A 21,707-nucleotide genomic window follows, 5' to 3' on the forward strand; every position below is an offset into this window, starting at 1 on the left:
CCCGGTCTACTCACAGTAAAAATAGAGCGAAGCGGAGCGCTATGGCGAAAGACTGTCGGTCGAGCGCTTCCTTATCTACGGAAGGCTTTTAAGAGATGACCCTCTAAAAGGGCATCTCTAGGGTCAGGGAGGGGGATGCGTGTATGTGTGTGGTGCTTGTGCAGTACACGTGTAAATGAGGGGGGGGTGTGTGATTTCCGGCGACAGTTCCCCCCTTCGGAGATAAGATTGCGAAGGTAGGAAAACCGCGCAATCCTTCTCTCCGTATAATCAATAAAAGTCTGACATGTCATACCTAGAATCCAGATTTTGGAAGTTCTTCAGGGGTCCCATTTCGATGGGAGTCGCCTGGGTTCCTGGTACTGGCAGTCTGTGGGCAGTAGCTGATAGTGGGCGAAGAGTCGGAAGGCAAGAGCCGCAGGTCTGACAGCACATCGGGAAGCAGTGGATTGCGCAGCAGAAGACAGCAATGCAGATGGTCACAGTGATGAGGATCAGGAGTCCGTTCCCTAGGAGTTGTTTTATCCAACCTGACCCAGGCAGCCAGCTCCACAGCTGAGTATCTGACAGTCCTTCATGTTGGATGTCTTTAAGCTCATCCGTTAGTTTATGGATGTTGTTAAGGTGTCCGGTGATATTAAGGGTTTGATCGGACACGTGTGTGCAGCACTCGGTTCCGACGAGGGCACAAACGCCTCCGGTCGAGGCAAGAACGTAGTCCAAAGCAAGGCGGTTCTGTATCGCGGTCTGCCTGACTTCCGTCAATTCTGTCAGGATAGATTGAGTAGCCGCATTGGACTCTTCCATGAAAGTTAGTAGGATGTCCGTTAATTTAAGGATATCGACGTGATTGGAGCCGGCTCCATACGCAGGAAAGAGAGCCCGGCCATAAGTTTCACTATTGGCTGCTACGTCGGAGAGTTGCGATAAGTCCTTTGCCCTCTTATTGCGTTTTCTCCCGGGGGGTAGGTTTTGTGTGACCCGGACCCCAGGTAGGATGAGGCCAAGGTAACAAGTGCCGCGGGAGTGGGGACTGGCCCATACATAGCCGCGGTGGCCACAAACCCAGAACAGCCCTTGTAAACACGAGTCTATGCGGCCAGTGAGGAAAGCACGGAAGAAACATTGGGAGACCGGGGAAGGGCTCCAGGGGTCAGGTAAGCTCATTACGCGTTTCCATGCAGACGTTAAACTGGGGTGGATAGAGGGGTTGTTCTGGTGCCATAGGGTAATCCTTCCGTTTAAAGTAATGTCAATGGTGTACTTACAAGTACTATCACCGATAACTTTGTCATTCCCGCTGAACTTCCGGCAAAGGTCACCTGTTGTGGGCCCAGTTAGATAGATGTATTGGTAAGTCAAGTTCACGGCAGTCAGGTTCCAGGATTGTACGTCAGCGGAGAGATGTTGTTGCAGGGTGAGGGGTACTCCAAGAAATGGTATGCCACTGTGGAGGTGTGCAGGAGCATTGGCACAAATCCAACACTCATTGGTTGTCGTCTGTTTAGCTATTTGAGAGATCAGTTTCACATAGGTGTTGGAATGCCAAGTGGACAAAAAGTCATTATTGTTGGGGTTTTCAGATATTGACAGTTCCCCCCTTTGTCGAGGTGCGGTACCGGCGGGGTGGAGGGGGTCTTGGCGGAGTAGGTATGTGAGGTTTGTGGTGAGACCCCCACATCTTTGGGGTCCAGTAGTGTCCCATTCTGCTGGAGGTGTAACGGAGTGATGCCAGCCTTCAAGGTACGCTTTCCCGTCCCAACCGGAAGCGAATCCGATGTCCCAGACGCAGCAGTACCTTCGGAGGCAAACTCCTTGGAGGATGGTTTGGCGTGGGGTGGTATCCACTCTTTGACAGTAAAACCCATGAATTAGGCGGTCTGTGGGGTGATTCCGGTCAGTATAAACTGATTCAGTACCCCCGTTGTCTAGAAGTGTCCAGTTCAGAGTTTGTTTGGGTGTACCATCAGAAAAGAGTACGTAAGAACCATTGAGGCAGCGGGCTCGGTTCCAAGGGCCATCTCTGGTGAGGATGAGTTTGCCCAGTGGCATGTAAGAGGGGGAGCGAATAAAAAGTTCCCAAGTTTGGTGAGCAGCGAGGGTCGGTAATATGGCATGTCGAAGGAGAACGCGGGTTTCGGGTAGGCAGAACTCAAAATCCCCCAGGCGGTCCGGTGTCCCTCTTTTCACCATGTCAACAATTCCGAAGTCCAGATATTTGTATTCCATTTGTAATCCTGGGCAGGAGCCGTGTGTGGTTATGGGGTGTTGGGAGAGAGTAGAAGTAAGAGAAAGGACGAGCAGAGTGGGTATGGTATTTGCCATTGCGAATAAAGGGTGTCGTTAGGCTGTGGAGCTGTCAAACGGAGCTGTCAGACTGTAGAGCTGTCAAATGCGGAGCTGTCAAACGGAGCTGTCAAACTGCAGAGCTGTCAAATGCGGAGCTGTCAAATCGAGCTGTCAAACTGCAGAGCTGTCAAATGCGGAGCTGTCAAATGGAGCTGTCAAACTGTAGAGCTGTCAAACGCGGACGTCTGTTCTACGGAGTTTGAGTCGAATAGGGGGTCGGTTGTTCTGGTCGGCTGATGTGATTAGTTCGGAGGTCCAATGGGCTGATGTGTCAGGTCCGGTCTGTTGGGCCCGGTTCGTACCCCGATCTGGTCCGGTCTGTTGGGCTCGATTCGTGCCCCGATCTGGTCCGGTCTGTTGGGCTCGATTCGTGCCCCGATCTGGTCCGGTCTGTTGGGCTCGATTCGTGCCCCGATCTGGTCCGGTCTGTTGGTCCTCCTCGGTGCCGGTGTCGTCGTCTGTTGGGCGCGCTGGTGTGTCGTAGGGCGAGTCGTCTGCTGTGGGTTCGGGTGGTGATGCGGGTTTGCAGCGGGTGTGGTGCAACCAGGCTGTTTTTTCTGCTACCTTAACAGAAGTTGGAGTGGTTAAAAGTACCTGGTAGGGGCCCTCCCAATTGGGCTGCAAGGGTACCTTATGGTAAGTCTTCACTAGTATCCAATCCCCTGGTTGATACGAGTGAATGTTTTCATCAAGGGGAATATTTTGGCTGGAGGCAGCGTATCGGTGTAAAAGAGTGAGTTGTTTCTGGAGTTGTATTACATAGCTAGTTAACTCTGTCTCTCCAACCTCTAGTTCTGATGTTGGAAATTGGGTATTATATACTGGGGATGGTCTTCCGAATAGTAATTCATAGGGAGATAATTTGAGGTTTCCACGAGGGCATGCTCTTAAATTGTGGAGTACTAGTGGAATGGCATTAACCCATTTGATACCAGAGTCCTTACAAAGTTTTCCTAGCTGAGATTTAAGCTGTTGGTTCATTCTTTCTACTTGCCCGGAGGAGGGCGGATGGTATGGAGTATGTAGCTTCCATTTAATTCCGAGGGCGTTTGCAACCTGTTGGATTATTTCTGATGTGAAGTGGGAACCCCTGTCGCTGTCTATGTGTCGGGGAACTCCGAAGCGGGGTATGATTTCTTGTAATAGGATCTTTGCAACAATGTGGGCAGTAGCTCTACGAGTAGGGAAGCACTCTACCCACCCAGTCAACTGGTCGATAATTACGAGAGCATGTTTGTTGCCGAGACAAGGGGGTAAGTCTATGAAATCTACTTGAAGACTTTCAAATGGGACAAAAGCCCATGGTCTTGCCCCTGGTGGGCATCTGGCAGTATGTTTCGGATTAAAGCTCTGGCAAGTATGGCAATTCTTTACGGCAGTTTTAGCGGCTAGAGCAAGCCCTGGGGCGTACCAACAGCGTTGTATGGTGTCTATAAGTTTGTCTCTGCCCCAGTGGGTACGTTGGTGCAGGATTCTCAAGTGTTTGGGTACCCATAGTCTAGGCATTATGAGTCTTTTATCCGGGAAATACCAAACGTCATTTTCCAACTGGGCTCCTTGTTCTATCCATCCTTTAATCTCCTCTGGGGTCGCAGTTTTGTACATTTCTGTGAAATCCACGTCTGATAAGACTTGTGGTCCTTGGAACTCATTATCTGTCGGGGGGGGCTGGAGGGCTGCCTCCTGGGCTGCGCTGTCAGCCCGTTGGTTCCCTCTAGAGACTGGGTCCCTGCCTTTCGTATGTGCTTTGCAATGTACCACTGCAATAGCTGCCGGAAGGTGTATTGAGTTCATGAGGCGCTGTACTAGGGAGGCGTGTGCAATTTGCGTTCCTGCTGTAGTTAAAAAACCTCTCTGTAACCAGATTTGCCCGGTAGCATGCACCAACCCGAAACAATATTTCGAATCGGTGTAGATAGTGATCCTTCGTCCTGCTCCTAATTCACAAGCTCTGATCAGGGCGATAAGTTCTGCCGCTTGTGCACTATATTTTGCATTGATCGGTCGAGCCTCCAGGGTCTCACTATCGGTGACTATGGCATATCCACTTTTCCGTACCCCTCCTATAACCTTGGAGCTCCCGTCAGTATACATGATGAGATCTGGTTCAGGTAAAGGGAGGTAATCAAGATCCTCTCGTGGTTTCTCTACATGGCGGACTATTTGAGAGCAGTCGTGATGTGGGGTGCCATCGTCAGGGAGGGGCAGAAGGGTTGCGGGGTTGAGCGAATTTACTCTTTTTATGGTGACGTTTGAAGGACTGAGAAGGATGGCCTCGTATCTGTTTAATCGTTGTATCGTAAAACGTTGGCATCCTTGTAGGCTAAGGAGAGTAGCAACAGCATGGGGGACGTTGACAGTTAGGTCGTGTCCCAGGACAGTTTCTTGTGCCTTCTCTAGGAGCAGGGCTGCGGCTGCCACGGCTCTAAGGCATCCTACATTTCCTAGTACAGTGGTGTCTAGTTGAAGGCTGTAATAAGCGACAGGCCTATTCTTCCCTTGGAAGGGTTGTGTTAGGACGCCTGAAGCTACTCCCTTATTCTCATGCACAAATAGAGAAAAAGGTAGTCTATAATCTGGGAGTCCGAGTGCAGGGGAGGACCGCAGTTCTTTCTGGTCTGGGGCATTGTCGTGTGTCATTGCTGTAAGGGGGCGGGTGAATTCCCCGTAGCGCGGAATCCATGCTCGGCAGAATCCACTCATTCCGATGAAACCCCGGAGTTGCCTTTTAGTTTTTGGTAGGGGTAATTTGGTTATTGCCTCAATTCTGTCTGTGGTCAGCGCACGGGTGCCCTCTCCTAGCATGTGGCCAAGATATTTCACCTCTTTCTTACAATATTGTATCTTTTTCGGGGATACCTTGTGTCCCTTCTGTGCTAGTAAGTTTAGGAGAGTTATAGTGTCCTTTTTGCAGGATTCTAGATCCTTACCACAGAGTAAAATGTCATCAACATAGAGTCTCAGGGCTGAGCCTCCTGGCAGAGTCACGTCTGATAGATCTTGGTGTAATATAGATGAGAAGATTGCTGGAGACTCTACATATCCTTGGGGCAGTCGAGTCCAGGTTAACTGCCCTGTTTGCCAGGTGAAAGCAAAGAGGAATTGGCTTTCTGGGTCTACGGGGATGCTGAAGAAGGCAGAACATAGATCTATGACAGAGTAGACCACAGTTCCTTCTGGGATGGTGCTTAGGAGGTGGTGTGGGTTGGCGACTACTGCGTGTCGGGGTATAACAAAAGAATTGACGAGCCTGAGATCCTGGACGAGGCGCCATTTGACAGGATTTGTATTGGGCTTTTTGACGGGAAGTAGAGGGGTGTTGCAGGGAGAGGCGCATGGGACTAAAACTCCCATCCTCAGGAATTCATCGATCATCGGGGCCAATCCGTCTATTGCGTCTGGAGGAAGGGGGTATTGCTTAGTACATGGGAAGGGTAGATCCTTTCTGTAGTTAATCTTGACTGGCACCGCGGACTTTAAGAGTCCAACAGAGGTTGATTCGGTTCCCCATAAGGAGGGGGAGACACCTTCTAACAATTCGGGCGGAAGATCAATTGTGGTGGTATGGGCTTCCTGTAGGACTCCTTGGAAATTGAAGATGGATTCATTTGGCATATGTAAGAAAATGCCTTCTTGGCCACATTGTATGGTGGCGTTTAATTTACAGAGCAGATCCCTCCCCAAGAGATTGACGGGGCTAGATGTCAATAAGAAGGTATGTTTAACAGATAGCGGTCCGACAGAAACTTTTGCAGGTCTGGAGAGAGGGCAGTTCCGAGGGATTCCATCCAGTCCCATTACGGTTCTGGTTTCTTCCCCGGGGGTTAAATGGCTATTGGTGAGGGTGGAGTAGGTGGCACCCGTGTCCAAAAGGCAATCGTAGGACTGTCCGTCGATTTGCATTGTGCAGATTGGGTCGGAAGAGGATAGTTGTAGAACGGGACAAAGAAAAGAGAAAGAGGCGGGATCTGCATCTAATTGTCAATGTTCTTGGTATTCCTCCATCACCATTTCATGAGTTGGGTTCGTGGGACGGTTACCGTGTTTGAAGGGATTTGTGACGTCGTGAGGTGGGTTCCGAGGCCGTGGCTGTGAGGGTGCTGAGTAGGGTTGTGTTTGCGCTTGGGGTCGGTTTGGTTCGTGTGGAGAGGAAGGTTCCCTAGGTCTGGGATAGGTGGTTTCCCTGTACTCTGACCTGTATGGCTTCGGATTTCTAAACTCTGCCCTCCTGGCTCCTATCAGAAGAGGACAGTATCTTTTTATGTGCCCTACTTCATCACAGTGGAAGCAGACACGGTCGTCAGGTAAATCTGATTTTCCTAGCTTAAATTTCTCTTTGGGTGTAGGGATCCCGGCTGCATAGGCTAACACCCGGGGAGAGTCGGATTTTAGATCCTTCTTCTTCCGTTCATCTCTTGAGTTGAATACAGACTTCGCGATGGAAAGGATTTCGTTTATAGTTTTTCCATCATACCCAAGATGAGAGTTTAATGCCTTTCGGATGTCGGCATTGGCCTGATCCTTGAAGAATCCTTTGACTATTACCTCATGCTGTGGGCTTTCTGGGTCTATTCCACCCCAGGTCTTAATAGCAGAAACTAGTCTTGAGTAATAGTCGGAAGGATGTTCATCAGGTCCTTGAAGGACGGCTTGGACTTTGGTCCAATTTACGGTTCGCTGTCCCGCAGCTTTAATACCATCTAGGATGGCCTTCTTAAAAATTTTTAGACCCCATATGCCGTTGTCTGTGTTATAGTCCCAGTCAGGATCATTGATTAACGTCTGAGCGGTCAGTGGGGACATCGAGGCGGGACGATTTGGTTGGTAATCTTCTCGGGTTAAAGCTTCCCCCGCCTTTGCTAGTATTTCTCTCTTTTCTGCCTCATTGAATAGGGCCCCAAGCAACATATGCACATCTGCCCAGGTGGGGTTGTGAGTGGAGAAAATGGTGGCCACCTGGCGGTGGCATTTGTCAGGGTCGTCACGTAGGGAGGGCATCTTGTCGGACCAATTCATTAAGTCCGAAGTAAGGAAGGGTTGATGAGTAAATACCATGCGGGGTGGGTCTCCTACTCTGGCCGGGGGTATAGGTAATGCTCGCAGAGGGAAGGCACCTTCTATTTCTCCGTTTTGCAAATTATCCCTGTTTCTAGTTCTACTGGAGACGGGTCCCTCTCTTCCTTCGTTTAGAAATTGCCCATTGAGTAAGGGTCCAAGATCCAAGCTTACTTGGTCTCCTTCTAGGTTTGATGTGCTTGAAGAAGGGTGGGGCGGCGATGTATTGGATGTACTTTGGGAAAGGGCAGCAGCGGTGGCGGGCTGGTTTGCTACACCTTCTCTCAGTCCTGCGCCTCCCCCGCTAGTTCCTGTTCTGTCCCCTGCCCCGGGTCCTGGCGGTCGGGGGGCTCGTGGTTCCGGGTAGTAGAAAGGAACAAGGGTCCTATCCAACTGCTCCTCCTGGGCTCTAATCTCATCATATGGGGGAGGTCCGGTTGGTTTTAGAACAGGCATTTGATGGGCAACTTGAGCTTGCAGCCGTTGAAACACTACACGGGCTTCTATGAAAATGTTTAAATAGTATAGTTGTTGGGGCCTCTCGTCAGCTAGATAGGATTTAAGAGCTTGTATCTTTACGAGATTAAAAGAGCCGTGGGGTGGCCACCTGGAGGTTGGTTCTAGGTGGTGGGTAAAAGCGACCCAGAAGATGTTGCAAAGGTCCTTTAGCTTGGACTTTGAGAGTCCCTTCCTTCCCCTCAATCCTTTCCAGTTTTGGAGGACGAATTGAAGAGGGGTATCAGAGTCCTCCCTGGAGTGGAAAGGCTCCGCGGAAGCCTTGTCACTGGGAGGAGTCAGGTCTGAATGCTTGGTAGCCTGAGCTCCCATCTCTCCTTCTTATTTATCTATTTCTGTTAACAGAGTTCGTTAAAGACAGTGGGGTTGAACACACACACACACAAGGAGGACGGACAATGGGGGAAAAGAAAGAGAAAACGGAAGAGAAGATTCCTTCAGTAACCAAAGTATCCTGAACCAACACAAATTTCTCTCATTCATAAATCACGAACTAATCCCTGAAGATCTCAAACTTGAACGGAAAACCTAAACCACGGGTCTCTCTGCCCGGAAAACCTAAACCACGGGTCTCTCTGCCCGGAAAACCTAAACCACGGGTCTCTCTGCCCGGAAAACCTAAACCACGGGTCTCTCTGCCCGGAAAACCTAAACCACGGGTCTCTCTGCCCGGAAAACCTAAACCACGGGTCTCTCTGCCCGGAAACCTGAACCACAGTACTGTTTACAAGACTAATCCTAGTGTGGGGCCCCAATTGTGAACCTCCCCTCTACCCTCCACAACAGCCTCCTGCCTAGCCTTTGGATTAAGTTCGGATTCCTTACTGAACGCCTGCGCAGTGCAGTGCCAGATCAGGACCCGAGAAAACAAAGTTTTGAAAGGAAGCAAATGACCTTGCGTTCTCACGTACACGGGTCATCCCTAACAAAGGTCGCCGTGCAGGAGGGGCGGCTTCATTTGCATAAATAGGGACAGTAAGAAAGGGTTTGTACGGACGCCTCTAGACGACTCCGAGAGAGGACGTCAGGGAAACAATAAGTACCACGTTTTTTCCCGGCCACGCTCCGAGGGGAAAAACGGGGGAGAAAAGGATAGAGAGATTCGTAGGGGACGCCTCTGGCCGACTCCGAAAGAGGGCATCAGAAAACAATAAGCACCACGTTTTCCCTGGCCACACTCCGAAAGGGAAAACGGAGAGAGAAAGAGAAAGAGAGATTCAAGATTTAGGTGTGATGTTGGAAATAAAGAGAAAGATTTGGCTGTTGTGGAGATGTTACCTTCCACCCTCCTCCCAATGTATCTTATTCAGAACCATACTCACGTCCGTTGATGTCCCTCGTAGATCCCGGGATCCTTTTCCTTGGCCGGCTTTACCTCGCCTTTGCTCTCTCTGGTTGGGCTTCTGGTGACGGTTGATTACCGCCCACAAAGAGGATGCAGGGAGAGGAAAAAGGATCCCCGGGCAAATGTTGCCCAGTGGCGCCCGATCCCCTCTATCTCCCCTCTCACCTTTGCAGGAGAACCAAGTGTCCCTGAGCACGGTCGCCAAAACTGTTACAGGAAAGTCCGAGGGCTCTCTCTTGGACAAATGAAGACACCGACCAGAGCAATTCAGAGCAAAACAGCAGCCAGTAGGCTCGGTCTTTATTTAAGAAAAGACTGTCGTGACAGGACTCCCACTGCCCACGAAGTGAAGCAAGATGGAAGCCCCGAACAAAGGAAGACCCTAACTTTTATTAGTTGCTAATCCCCAAAGCTACACCCCCCAGAATTACATCATATTTACATCATGATTACATTAAAGTTAGGAGGAGTCGAGGAGGGGCTTCACAGGTAATCTGAGTGCCCTGGCACCTGGCCGGGGTCTCCTCTCCCCTCCCCACATGAGTCATTTTAAAGACAAAAGAGAAGGGCGAAGTTTCCTGCCCCCTGAGGGGAATCCGGTCAGAGTCCTTTGTGAAAGTCCGTGCGGAATACACTAAAAGATGCAAGTTATTGTGTCACTGATAGCCTTCTGTCTGAGCCCATCACGATGGTAATCAAGGTTATCACGTCCGCCGCAGAGTACGTGACCGCTCGGTCGAAGGATTATGGTTGCCATGTGTCAGGTTACCCCCCTTTGATAGTCCTTGTAATATGTAGTCAAATAAAAGTGGTCCGATGAAAATCCGATGTACGGCTGATTTTTGGTGAATTTATAAAGAGTATGGTCCTTGAAGTTCAAAGTACTTTCACTTTTCGGAAGCAACTTGCTACATTTTGATTAGATCAGTCACGGTCAATTGAACTCGGAAACATTGTATTGAGAGCTGTCAAAAGGAGAGGGAACAGACGCTTGCGGCTTGCAGTACCAGCGTGGCCGCCGCAAGGGGCGCTGTTTGATAATGGTGATTGGCTGAGGCTGCCGCTGTTTGACCTAAAGTTCAGGCGCCCGGTCTACTCACAGTAAAAATAGAGCGAAGCGGAGCGCTATGGCGAAAGACTGTCGGTCGAGCGCTTCCTTATCTACGGAAGGCTTTTAAGAGATGACCCTCTAAAAGGGCATCTCTAGGGTCAGGGAGGGGGATGCGTGTATGTGTGTGGTGCTTGTGCAGTACACGTGTAAATGAGGGGGGGGTGTGATTTCCGGCGACAGTGTTTATAATACATTGCTTACAACTAAAATGAAGCAGATTATTCAACGGGTTTGTGTAAGCTATGCTTGACATGCTGCCTAAGCATGTACTTATAGCAGTGTGAGGGGTAGAGGACAAGTTCATCAAAAATGGTTAAAGACTAGTAAACAAGTACACACCCTCTTCTGCCTGACTATACACATGGTGGTTCCCAAGTGATTCTGTTAAAGGTGTAAAGCAGGGATGGAGACCCCTTTTCAGCCTGAGGACCATATTCTGGGGCCACAGGCAAATGTGGGCAAAGCAACAAATGGAAATGGCTACTAGCAACGATGTCTATGCTCTGCCCTCCATGATTCCAGGCAGTATGTTTCTGAATACCAGTTGCTGGAAAATGCAGGAGGGGAGTGTGAAGAATAGTTTGGATTTGATATCCCGCTTTCTCACTACCCGAAGGAGTCTCAAAGCGGCTCACATTCTCCTTTCCCTTCCTCCCTCACAACAAACACTCTGTGAGGTGAGTGGGGCTGAGAGACTTCAGAGAAGTGTGACTGGCCCAAGGTCACCCAGCAGCTGCATGTGGAGGAGCGGAGATGCGAACCCGGTTCCCCAGATTACGAGACTACCGCTCTTAACCACTACACCACACTGGCTCTTGCACTCAAGTCCTGTCTGTGGGTTTCCCACAGGCATCTGGCTTGCCACTGTGAGAACATGATGCTGAACTAGATGGACCCCTGTCTTGATCCAGCTGGCTGTTCTTATGGCTGTGCTCAACGGAAATGGGATGCAGGCATCTACTTAAAAAAAAAATGCAAACGGATGTGGAACTGTGCAGAACTGAAGTGGACAAACGAGAGACTGGGAAAAAACAAAATTTACATATTTGCTTATATTTGCATTGTTTTTACCATCCCTTCTCCTGCAGAAGCATTCCCCAGCACGTGGAACCCCATGTCAGAAAAAAAAAATCTCCCCTAAGATTTCCATAAGTTTTTAGAGTCACATAGGAGGAGAGAAAGAAAGAAACAGCTAAAGAAACAGCTTTAGTGTTGAGGCTGGTTTAAACCAAAATGGCCTAGAGAAGGCAATTAAGGAAAGGTCAGACCCGTCTGGAACCAGCCAGGTGAGAACCCAAGAGACAGAGAGTAATGAGTGAGATTAAAAAGAGAAAGAAAGCAAAGGCGACCATCAAGCCAAAAGGTAAACAATGGTTGAATTGTTCTTCCTGGTTTCAGCGGAGGCTTCCTATGTGATCCAAGTCAAGCCGGACTATTTCTTCATAGTCTTGATTCCAATTCTTATCCCTTGCATGTGACTTGCTTTGATTAGCTGACCACAACCAGCACACAGTCTCTGCAGGAGGCTGTGCCTACTCAGCATGTTAGATGTTCAGGAGCTGGTGGCTTATCTTATCTATGCATTTCATAAAATTTACACACCACTTGATTGTAAAACAAAAGCAAAAACCCTCAAAGGGGTTTCCTAAAAGATAAAACCATAAAATTGGGAAATAATACAATGCATTTGAAATACTGAAACCGACAAAAATTCACACCAGCATTTCTAAGCATCGGGGTAAAAAAAAGGTAAAGGACCCCGACAGTTAAGTCCAGTCATGAACAACTCTGGGGTTGTGGTGCTCATCTCGCTTTACTGGCCGAGGGAGCCGACGTTTGTCTGCAGACAGTTTTTCCAGGTTATGTGGCCTGCATGACTAAGCCGCTTCTGGCGAACCAGAGCAGCGCACAGAAACGCCGTTTACCTTCCCGCCGGAGCGGTACCTATTTATCTACTTGCACTTTGATGTGCTTTCGAACTGCTAGGTTGGCAGGAGCTGGGACCGAACAACAGGAGCTCACCCCGTCGCGGGGATTCAAACCGCCGACCTTCTAATCGGCAAGTCCTAGGCTCTGTGGTTTAGACCACAGCGCCACCGACGTCCATCTGGGACCACATCTGGGTAGCCTTGCCTAAACAGGAATATTTTTAGCAGGCACACTGTGATATGGGGTGGGGAACCTTTTTCAGCCTGAGTGTTGCATTTACTTCACGGCGACCTTCTGAAGTTCACGTGTCAGTGGTGGGTGGGGCCAGATGCAGAAGTGGGCGGAGCAAAGTAATGTTACCTTGGTATAGTTGGCTATTTTCTACACACTTGCACCCATCCCTCTGCAAGAAGCATGATCAGAGTTCAAGGACATATTCCAGCCAGGCAGAAGCACTTGGGGCTGTGGTCTGGGGAGGTCTCCAAGGGCTAAATACAGAGGCCTGGAGGGCCATGTTCATTCCCGCCTCACCACACCTCAAGTCTTCCACTCCTGCTGTGAACTGAGTCCCCTTCATTCCTCTTACCTCCTCCCCTGCCCCCTGCTCAACTTGGCTTCTTGGACGCTGTTGCTGGGCTTGGATTTCTGACACACCAAAACACCTGACTCCCAAGTCAAACAGGAACTGGATCTAGGGACTCTGAGCCAAATTACACATAGAGAAATACAAGCTGGGACAAAACTTCTAAGACTGCATAATTTCAGAACACAGGTCGATGATTCTATATTTGAATGCCCCTGTGTTTTCTGTGATTTTTTAAAAAAAAAACTCCCATCTTTAAAAGCAATAGAATATCTATAAAAATTACAACAGCAGTACAAATGACAATATCAAACTAGCATAATATTGTTAAAACCAGGTAAAATACCATTTCAACAGCACTTCATGTCAATAGGGCCATTTCTTTTGGGGGGAAAGGTACTCAAAATAGGTAGGGCCAGCTTGAAGGCCACACCACAAATAGAATTCCACAGCTATCAGGCCACCACCCAAAAGGCCCTGCTCCTCATGTCTGATTGACCTCACTGGCATGCATATGACAAGGGCCTCCGAAGCTGATCTTAAAACAGGGAGGGGCAGGTTTCTGTGGGTGCAGATAATCCTTCACAAACTCTTTGACATACCAGAAGGATAGGAAGGAGGAGTGATGCCACCAGGATAAGATTCCCCTACCAATTTTTCACTTAGCATGATAGGACACTAAAGTCTGATGCAACTGTGAGCTGTAATATTATTGAGGAGGGTAAACACAGAAGCAGCTGGTTATGGTTTAGATGCAAGGGGTAAAACACAAATTATCCTCTGCCAGAGTGAGGGGCAGTGCAACTGCAGTTGATGAGAGATGCCCATGTGAAGCAGTCTTTAATTATGAGGGAAACTGAATGCCTTCTGGAAGCAGGAGCTATTGCCATAACTAAATAAAAACTATGAAGGAGGATCCCAGTGGAGTTGTTTCAAGCTTAAAGTAGCTTCTCCCATCTTTCAAAGCATGCATGTGTCCTTAGTTAATGCGCCTCTCCATCAAACAGGGAGATGTCAGAGGGGTGACATTTTTTTGCCGTCCTAGACTAGCCAAGGTCGCATTCTTCTGCAGAGTGATTGCCTTCCACAGCATGCCATTCCTCGGGGCAGACAAATAATGAGTTAATGTTTACAAACTGTGTGATTGCAGCAGAGTATAACCTAAAATAGTCTCCATTTTTTTTTGTTAATATTCTTTTACATTGATTTCATGAAAATGCCGGTCAAGGGAAAGAAAAATGCCTGTTTGCATTTTCCACAGCAGCTGTGTGCAACTTAAGCAAGATTCAATTGTGACACTTCAATATAATTGGCTTTTGCTTTTGGAATCCTTGTGACTTCTTCCCATGGAAGCTCTAGAAATAAGAGGTTGTGCAACATTAACACTGGAGACAGATACAACTTTTGCAGAGATTTTAATGCTGCTGCTCACTCCTCCTATATTAGTCTACAATAAATAAGCTTGGTGGGATTTTGTTCCTGTTTAAAAAAACAAAAAGAAAATACCCCCCCCCCAAAAAAACATGGCAACCCTAAATCAGGGGACCCCAGGGATGAAGTTGTGGTGCTTTAAAAGGGAGGCTGTACGCGGAGGACCCTTCTTATGGTTTTTTCTTGGTAAACTGGGCTTGGACCAGACAGTCCTTCAAATAGAAAAGTCCTGCAAACAGAGGACTGTCCTCCGATATCCTTTCAAATAGAGGAGTGTCTTCTGAAATGCAGGATGTACAGCTGCCCTAATTAGACCTGGATGTGTTTAGCCACAGGTAAGGAAAAACTTGTTCATTGTTAAAAGGCATTATTACTCCGCATGTTTGAGGGATTGCCTGCAAATATAAATAGATGCTGCACCTGATCCTTGATACTGGGGATTGAGGCCATTCAGATCTCAGACCTTTCCACCCTTCATCCAAACCTGGATCAGCCAATATTAATCCTACAGTTTTGAATCTCACTAATTCAGTTTTTACTAAGGATACGGCTCTGTCCTTTGTGGGATTCCGCCCCTTTCAGTTTTTAATCTCCAGTTGTTTATGTCAGTTTATTTTTTTTTAAGCAAAATTTAAATTCAGGCAAATCTCCACCCCCTGCCAATAAAATAAAATAAAAATGGGTTAATTAGCCGAGTGCTCAGAGTGGTTTGCCAAGGCTTGCAACAATCAGGAGTGTATGAAAAGGGACAAGATGCAACTCATACACTAACTGCCACCGCTGGTATGTGCAGAGCAGTTAACCTTTCCATGGCATCCCTCCAGGAGGAAATATTTTGCAAAGCAGCCTCTGTTCTTCTTAATGGGAATGTACCCAGTCCAGCAATGCATACTTTTTAATCCACTTTAGAAGTTCATGGCTTTTGTACACAAGGGATTTCATGGCATTCCTCTTTTTCCATCCACCCTAAAAATCTCAAGGGTATGATATAAGGGCAAATATAAACACTTTTAAGCCTCCTTGATGTCCATGGAAAGCTGCATTGTGAGTCTGACAGTTCAATCATATATATACTGCACACACACACACACATTCAGAAGAAAGTCTCACTGTTTTCAATGCGGCTTACTCATCCGTAAGAGTGAATAGGGTTGCAGCCTTAATCTCTCCAGTAGAAATCAACAGGATTTAATACTTGGAGGTTTCGAATCAGAGATTGGATGGCCATCTCTCATGCGTGCCTTCGTTGTGATTTGTGCATTACAGAGGGGTTGAAATTGATGCAGCGGCAGAGCAAGCCAATCGGGCACATGGGGCGGCGTTTGTTCCCTGCGCCCAGAGGAGGTGCCAGCCGCCTGTGGGGTGGGGCCAGCTGGGGCAGGACGCTCTGTGGGGCCTCCGAGGAGTCTGCCTGCCTCCTCCCACTCAGCCACCCTACAGCTGAGGGGGAGGCAGAGGGCAGACTGGGGCAGCACAGAGCCTGCGGGCACCCAAGCCACCACGTCACTCCCAGGAGAGATGCATGGCTCGGGCGCACTGCAGACCCCGCCGTGAGTGCCTCCTGGCATTTTGTCACCCCCCTCAGTGGTGACACCCGGGGTAGCCCGCCCCCACCACACACCCCTTCCTCTGTCCCAGACTAGATGACCCTTGGGGTACCTTCCAACTCTACTGTTCTATGATTCTATGGCTGGATATACCTGTTGCCAGATAGCAGCCAAAATCAAAGACTCTGCTACCTGGTTTGTTACATTATGCAAAGCCAAACCATGGTTTAGTGTGAACATGTGAGTGTGTAAGCTACTGGAGAGAAGATCATGGTTGTTTCACTCCTTCCTGGTTGTTTTGCTGCTGCAAGCTAAGCCATCATGTCATCACACAAACTAGAAAGTGAGCATCAGCATCAGCCATTAAAGCATAGGTAAGTAGCAGAACATGGAAAGCACATTCACTGTAGGCAGCATGACTCCAACTGTGCAAATAAAAGCTGAAAAGTCTAGCAGGGAAGACATTGCTTTGCACAATTAATGAATTTTTTTTTACTTTGGCAGCACAAAATTCTCGATGGAGCCAGGAAGAAGCCTTAATTATAGAAGAGGTTTGACAAACTTTAGTTTCGCACAAGGGAAAGGTGAAAAGAAGGCACGGCTCGATAAGAGTACTATGAAAATGATCTACTTGTATAGTATCAGAGAATGGCAATTTCTATAGAGCAGCCATTCTCTGAGTGGAATGCAAGAACCTTCACAAGTCATTGATTACAATGAATACATAGTTGACATTACTGGAGACAGTGAAATGGAACAGAAAAGTTAGAAGAGCACAACGAGGTCTTTTTAACAATGCACAAGGAAAAAGAGACAATGAAAATAGGACATGCCTGGTGAATTCATGCCAGAAATGAAGCACGACTTGTATTTCAGTAAAGCGGGGGTGTCTCTGTTTTCTAAGCTTTACTATAAAGCAGGAAAATGAGTAAAAGATAATAATATGTTGACAATAGCACAATCCTACTCTTCATTCATGTGCCTTGCAACTGACCTTCTGATAAACATTTCAAAGTTAAATATTGGTTACTTTCAATTTTAAAGTAACCAAAATGTTGTGTCAAGCAAGTGTTGTCCTGCACACTTTCCAGTGCATTATCCTGTCACATTCTTTATAACCAAAAGTCTGGTCTTATAGGGAAGACCAGTTTTGTTGGGCAAGATCTCCAAGTCAACTTTAATTGTGCCATCTGAATTTCCTGGGATGTGACCGAATCCCACCTGAAAACAGTGATGTTCTAGAAGCGCCCTTTGAGGTTGGTGCTTGCAATTGGCTGTCCCTTCCCTCTAAATTACAGCCACCTCTATAATTCAATGTGGATGGTATTGGTTACCAGTTGGTTACTTGTAATGTAGAATGGTAGTTTCAGATGTACGATAACCACAGTTGCCTCGACTCCATGTGTCTATTCCAGTAATAATAATAATAATAATAATAATAATAATAATAATAATAATAATAAAATTATAACCCACCCAACTGGCTGGGTTTCCCCAGCCAGTCTGGGTGGCTCCCAACAGAATATTAAAAACATGATAAATCCACTGGAGCCTGACTTCACATGCAGGGGATAGACAAGTCCCTAACTCATCAAGGGTTTAAGACCCATCTGCTACCCTCACCTGGTTTAGCTGGCCAGTTGGAGCACTTACCTGGGGTGTGGTCACTGTGGCATGCTGACAGCTTCTAGGAGAAACAGGTGAATGCCGAGAGCAGGGTGAGGACCAAAGGTGGACAAACTACCCAGAAGGAACATGACATGTCACCCATCTGATATACTGTCCCTCCCCTAACACCCCATACACCCCACACTGCAATGACTTTCTATAATGCCATGACCCTAAACAGCTGTAACTTCTTGGGATTCTGAGCTTGAGTGAACACAACATGTTAAACTGAAAGGGTTTTTGTTGTTGTTGCTTATGCTGAGTTTTTATATGTGTGTGTGCTGCTCCCTGACTCAAGAAGACACCTTTCTACTTCCTCGCCATTTGATGAATCACATTGCAGCTCTTATTCGAATAATAAACCTTTGTGAGTCATGCGATTGGGGAATATGAACCACCTAGCACCAGACTGCCAACCTGCTTTTAAAGCCACTGAAGGATTAGAACTATAAACATACCTTCTGTCTGAAAATCAGGAAACCTTTGTCAGACTGCACACACTCTGTATGTGTCCAGGTGAGCAAGCAATCAATCTCTCGAAGGTATTTGCTTTTCTGTCTTGCTGGGAAGAAGGAGAAGAAGAAGAAGGGGGAAAGCTACTGGGAAAGTAGCCACCAAGTTCCTATTGTCTATATACACCATTGTGAAAAAGTACACACCATCTTTATTTTTAATCCACACACATTTCCTGTGAAAATTGGGTGCAAGAGCCAATATGGGATAATGGGAAGAGCAGCAGGTTTGGATGATGTCAGAGACTAAGGTTCAAATGCCTGTGTGATGGGGCAGGTGAAACCTTTATTTACAGGTGTGAAACGGAGCTGCCTTTCTAAACATTCGGTGGATACATGCCAGAGAAATGTGGCCAGTTTTTGTTTCCTCCAGTTTGTCTAGGAAGGTCACCATGAAGTGATGGCGAAGGCCACATCCACACCATGCTTTTAACTTACATTTAATGCATATGGCTCCCCGCCCCCAAGCTACAGTTCCAAACATCCCTTAACAAACTACAGCTCCTGGGATTCTTTGAGGGAAGCCTGGTGCTTTAAATGTGCTTTAATGGCGGCTCACCCAATCCATTGGTTGCCGACATTTGTGACCCAGTGCGGGGTTCCTCCATCCTCCCAAAGCCACACCATTTTCTTTGGCCGTTGCTTCGCTCCCGAGGCTGATGCAGTGGCTTCTGGGTTCCCAATAAACCCAGATTCAAACCACACTATCTGCAGCGGCCTGGGGGGTGGAGCAACAGGGTCAGACCGTGTTTAGGGGATTCTCCACTCCATTCCTAGAGTTCAAAAGGGGGCTGAAACAGCCAACGGAAGTGCAGTCAGACCCGGTACTAAGTTAGTGTCTCTAACCTAATTTTGGGTTCTTGTCAGGCAGACACTATGTTCCTATCACTAGCTTAAAGCACAGCTATGTCGTTCTTTTTCTGAATTTGGATTGAAATTGGTTTTGGGGGGGGACGGGGGACACATACAGTATTTTATGAAAAGTGTTAGATATAGGACAGATATGGATTGTGGCTAATGTTGCATGTAAACCGCTTCCAAAGCCAGTGGAGGGAGTACACTGTATGCAGTGTAAATGGGAGTTGTGTTGACGTGGGATTTTGTTGTCAGGGAGCCCGGAGTCATACACACAAGATTATGACCTGACCAGAAAACTGGTGAGGACAAGTTTTTGAGTAATTAACAGCCGATTGCTACAGTGGAAAAGCAACTCCAGATAAGGTACAAGGAGGGTTCTACCACATGCAGTTTCCAAGGACTGTTGTTGGATGAGAGGTGGTGAGGTGATGGGATGGCAGAAGGGGGTGTTAAAACTTCAAACATGATTCTAAAAGTGCTGCCAACATTGGTTACAGGGAGTGTGTTAGTTGCAATGAGCACTATCCAGTTGGTTGGTTGGCATCCATCTGTCTCAGACAACAATGGAAGAGTGTACCTTTCAGGGATGAAGTCAAACCATTGCAGAGTTACAGCACCTGCTGTGGCTGTAGAGACTGATATGGGAGAGACATGTTTCGTTGCAGCTGGGGCAGATGAAGTGTTTCTTTTTTCTGTCTCCTTCCAGTGGTTATTCCTCTCCTGGTCACTGCTGTGGATGCACAACCTTACTGTCTGCTTCCAGGCCCTGTTGTCATCTGCAAGGGATTCCCACATGGCAGGGTTGAGGTGGCCAGCCTTTATGTCACATTTGCAGACATCTTTGTGGCACAGAGTTGGTCTGCCAGTGGGCCTGGTGTCTGAAGCCAGCTCCCTGTAGAGCACATCCTGGGGGATCCTGCCATCTTCCATTCTGTAGACATGACCAAACTAGCGTACATTTGGCCAATACCACTATCCAATACTGTGACCCACCCACCCTCTACAGCTTTGAAAAGCTATGGCCTATACACAGCCTAAAGATTTTACAGTGCCGGATGACTCGCATGACTGAATATTTCTGTGGAAACAAATAACAGGTTCCGTGGAAACAATGAACTGGTTTCCCGCCCACCCCCCAAATACTATCCACCCACGTCATGCCTGCAGGCAAAATTCACCCAGAGCAACATCACCTGATTGTTTTAACAACAAGCCACTTGCTCAATAACAGACTATAATAAAATCTGGCTAATTTGTAAAATCTGTGTTCATTGAAAGGTGAATTGCCCTGGAATGAGAACCAACCATGGAATTATTTCACATCCTGTTTCTTTCTCCTGTAGTGCGTTTGGCTGGGAAATGGATAGCCAGAATTTATGAACTGTAAACATTTGTGTGGGAGGTCAACACACAAGTTTATGTTTCTATATTATAGGTGACCTTTTGTACTGCCCCATTCCTTGAGCCAAATGCTTCACTGGATGCCCCTCTAGGAGAGGTGACACAGAGGGACTTGTAGTTGTTTCACATTACAGAGTTGACATGGGCAGGTTCAGCCTAAATCAACTCAACAAATACTGATTCACAGGACTATTCCTAAGCTGTGTGTCCACTGTGCTTGGGGCATACATGTTAAGAGAGGAACTGGGTTGTATGTTAATGTATGGAGTTGTTTCAGATTTTGAAAGCGCTATCACCATCCAATAGGGATAGACAAATCTGTCAGTTTTGGTTTCTCTTGGGTTCGCATTCTCCGGAGCTTAAACCCAGCTCACCACATTTCCGCATGAATTTGTGTATTTTGTTTTAAAGGGCAAATTTATCGTACCATGCAGTTTTGCCAGATCTAGGCATTATTGTAAGCAGTTTTGCCTATTCTTTGTTTATTTGTTTATATACCAGCTTGATAGCCAAAATGACAAATGCACTTTTGTATTTTTTTTCTAAAGACATGCATTTTGATGCATACTTTTCCCCAATATACCTGTGTATACATACTTTTGTTGTTGCTGTTGTTGAACATTTGAAAATTCAGAGAAGTGTGAATTTTAAAAAAAAAAGACAGCTGTGTTTCACTTTGTGTATTGCTCGTTTAGGTAGATGTACATGAAAATGTTACCCCTACCATCCAGACCACTTCCTGACTATCATGCTGATACTTGCTTCGAATAATAGTGTGGAAATGACCTCCTAGATAAAGAAAGGACAGTGAGACAGGTGAAGACATCTACTTTTCACATTCACTTCCCTGGGGCATATTTACATCCTGTGGTGACTAATAGCTACCATCCTTAGGGGGAAATTGAGCAGAGTTTTATTAGGGAGAGCACCTCAAGATAGCCTTGAGAACCTTAATAGAGTGGGCTAAGTGGAGATGTTGACAGCAGCTACGAAATTAAAAGACGCCTGCTTCTTGGGAGAAAAGCAATGACAAACCTAGACAGCATCTTAAAAGGTAGAGACTTCACCTTGCCAACAAAGGTCCGTATAGTAAAAGCAATGGTTTTCCCAGTAGTGATGTATGGAAGTGAGAGCTGGACCATAAAGAAGGCTGATCGCCGAAGAATTGATGCTTTTGAATTATGGTGCTGGAGGAGACTCTTGAGAGTCCCATGGACTGCAAGAAGATCAGACCTCTCCATTCTGAAGGAAATCAGCCCTGAGTGCTCACTGGAAGGACAGATCCTGAAGCTGAGGCTCCAATACTTTGGCCACCTTATGAGAAGAGAAGACTCCCTGGAAAAGACCCTGATGCTGGGAAAGATGGAGGGCACAAGGAGAAGGGGACGACAGAGGATGAGAT

Source organism: Podarcis gaigeae, assembly GCF_964106915.1.
Source record: "Podarcis gaigeae genome assembly, chromosome: 11".
Classification (NCBI taxonomy): domain Eukaryota; kingdom Metazoa; phylum Chordata; class Lepidosauria; order Squamata; family Lacertidae; genus Podarcis; species Podarcis gaigeae.